The sequence below is a fragment of the Impatiens glandulifera genome, chromosome 4, assembly GCF_907164915.1.
Source record: "Impatiens glandulifera chromosome 4, dImpGla2.1, whole genome shotgun sequence".
In the NCBI taxonomy this organism is placed as follows: domain Eukaryota; kingdom Viridiplantae; phylum Streptophyta; class Magnoliopsida; order Ericales; family Balsaminaceae; genus Impatiens; species Impatiens glandulifera.
The window spans coordinates 29,657,483-29,660,330 of NC_061865.1; positions in this window are offsets into that span (position 1 = coordinate 29,657,483).

The following is a 2,848-nucleotide window of genomic DNA, read 5'->3' on the forward strand; positions in this document are numbered from 1 at the left end:
GCTTATTTACTACTCGTTTTCGACTTCTTACTGATCTCACTCTATTGAACAAAAACATATTCTTTCTACTTACAACACTCACCACTCACACAGAATAGATGAATATGTAATATACGTGAAATTTTAACACACACTAGTTTAAAAGCTTGAACAGAGATTATCCCAAAGATGGTTTGAAAGTTCTGGCAAAGTTATCAGTTCATAAATTATGCAAAAGGTAAGATACTTCTTCCGGTTGAGCTCTAGTCTCTTAAATAGAGAATATGACAACTGCCATATTCTTCTTTAACGATTATATTTCATTGATAGTACATCTTTGGGATATCCTTTGATTTTGTTTGATGACGAGTCAACATGGAATTAATTGGATAATAATTTCCGAGGAGCAGATTATCACGCAGATTTGTCTTCTACTAATTTGATTGTCTACCTTCTGTAGTTGCCGGAAATAGTTTGCCTATCATTGATGTGGACATTACTAGTTGTTCTATGGATAAAGTTGTTTCAACATATAACATGTTCTATTTTTGGGAATAACCGATCAAGTTACCGTTGGATGGATAATACTAATTCTGTATATAACACCGAACTTAGTATAAAACTGGTTCCTCTTTAGTAAGCTGAGGATACTATCGGGCAAACTACCGAACAAGCCAAATTCTGAGAATAACCGATCAGTCTACCGGGCAAACTGGTTCTTCTTTGAGAATAACCGATCAGTTTACCGATCTTGCTGAGCAGTAAAACCAAATTCTACTATCGAACTGATCATATAATCGATTGAAAAACTGGTTGCGCCGTCTTTATATAACTAAGGATTCTTCGGTTATGCTTCTTTATAAATGTCTGAGAGGATAAAACCGATATCGAAGATATAGTACCGATTAATTTACCAATTTCGGTTTTCTTCATAAATAGACGAACATATGACTAATGAGACTATCGATTGATTTACAGGTTGCGCAACCTTTTTACTACCGAAACAATATTATCAGAGATATAGCCAATCATAAAACCGGTTACGCAGCCTTTTTACTACCAAAACAATATTACCGGAGATATAGCCGATCATAAAACCGGTTGCGCAACCTTTTTACTACCAAAAAGATATTACCGATTTTACTTCTTTGTAAATAACTGATGTGAATGACCGAACATAAAACTGATCTTTTTACCAATTTGTGTCGTGTTTATAAATCCGATCTTAACATCGAAGATATAATACCGGAGTCGGTTTGCCGAAATTTCCTTTAAGGTAGAACATAGGAGTTTTATTTTACGATTTTCTTGCACAGAAATTGACTTGGTTAAATACTTTTAGATAATTAATTACTTACTAATTGATTATCTAATTTATCTAACAACTTCCTCTACTCCTCCGATAGTAGTGCCAAACATTGGAACAAGCTGAAGGACTGACTGTATAACTAGTTGGTCCAAATTTTAAATGCTTTGACATGTATATATCACCTGTCCTCCATGACGAATCAGTAGCTGCTGATGTTGCTAATGCTACTGATAATGTCAACACGATTACTGAAACAGAGCAAGAAAATATTCATACTCCTATTGTTGTTGTATCTTCTAAACAAGCTCACATTCATCCGAATGATGAGACACTTGTTGTTGAAACCGTTGAAGAACCTCTTGTTAAGAAGACAATGGGAATAGTGACTGATCTTCCAGAACGGGCATTTCAGAAAGCTTTGACCCCTTATGAAATCCTTCAAGCAGTAAGGGGGCTCTTGGAATCACTATCAGAGAATCATGCCTACTCCCAAACCAGTCGAAGATCTTGGAAAAGGTATTGCTGAAGAGATTCTAGAAAAGGTTTCGTAGGCCAGTTGTATCCTCAATCTTGTTATGGAACAAGTTGAAGAAAAAGTTGTTGATAAAATTGAAGTCTTCGATACCTGGTTGAATCACAAGTTAATCTCTCAATTCGATGAAATCATCTCCGGTGGTGAAATCGAAAAGGAATGGAAGAAGTTAATAAAGATGGAGAAGAGGGTCCTTAAATGGGAAAAAATAACTAAGGTCCATGAAGCACTCAAGAAAAATTATCTAGTTATGGTAAATGTTATGGTTCGAGCACTCTTTCCTCTACTTTAGGCGATAAATGAAAATTTCAATCTGCTTGTCAGGGATGCTCTTGAAGAACATAATGCTCTGAAGCGACTCGACTTGGTTATGAATGACTATTGCTCCACAGTCATCCAATACGTTCATTGCACCAAGTCATCTCGGTCGAGTAACTTTCAAATCGGTGCAGACGACAACAGTTCCGAAGATATTGATGACATGTCTCCTCGTCAAGGCGAGCCCCTACAAATCATTAGAGTTGAACAGTTCATCTCTGAAGATGAAGAGTAGGTTGTCATCTACCTCATTAAGCTTGCCAACTTTTCTTTTGAAGAAAAGCGTTTGATGGCCCAGCATGTTGTTGAACAGACTCTTGTGGTGGTTCAACCTGAAACCCATATTGAAGAGGAGATAGCAGTCTCTAAAGTTGTTAAGACGCCCATTCCTCAGAAGGAGCCATCTGAAGTGGCTCCTCCTACATCTGAAGTAGAAATATCCCCATTAATTGAGGGGGAACCATCAAAGATAGCTGAATAGTCTCCAGGTTCAGAGGCTGAGGAGGAACCCTTGAAGTAAATAGATTCATAGAATATTGCGTCTACTGAGGGGGAACAATTTGAAAAGGCTGAGTCCTCCTCATCATCTGAAGAAACACTATTGGAAGAATGTCCTCCTCCCTCTCCAACTACTCATCCATCTTCACCCATCAAGACAGTGGCATACATCGTTGACAACATTGGTGATCTACCTCTTCACTTTAAAGATA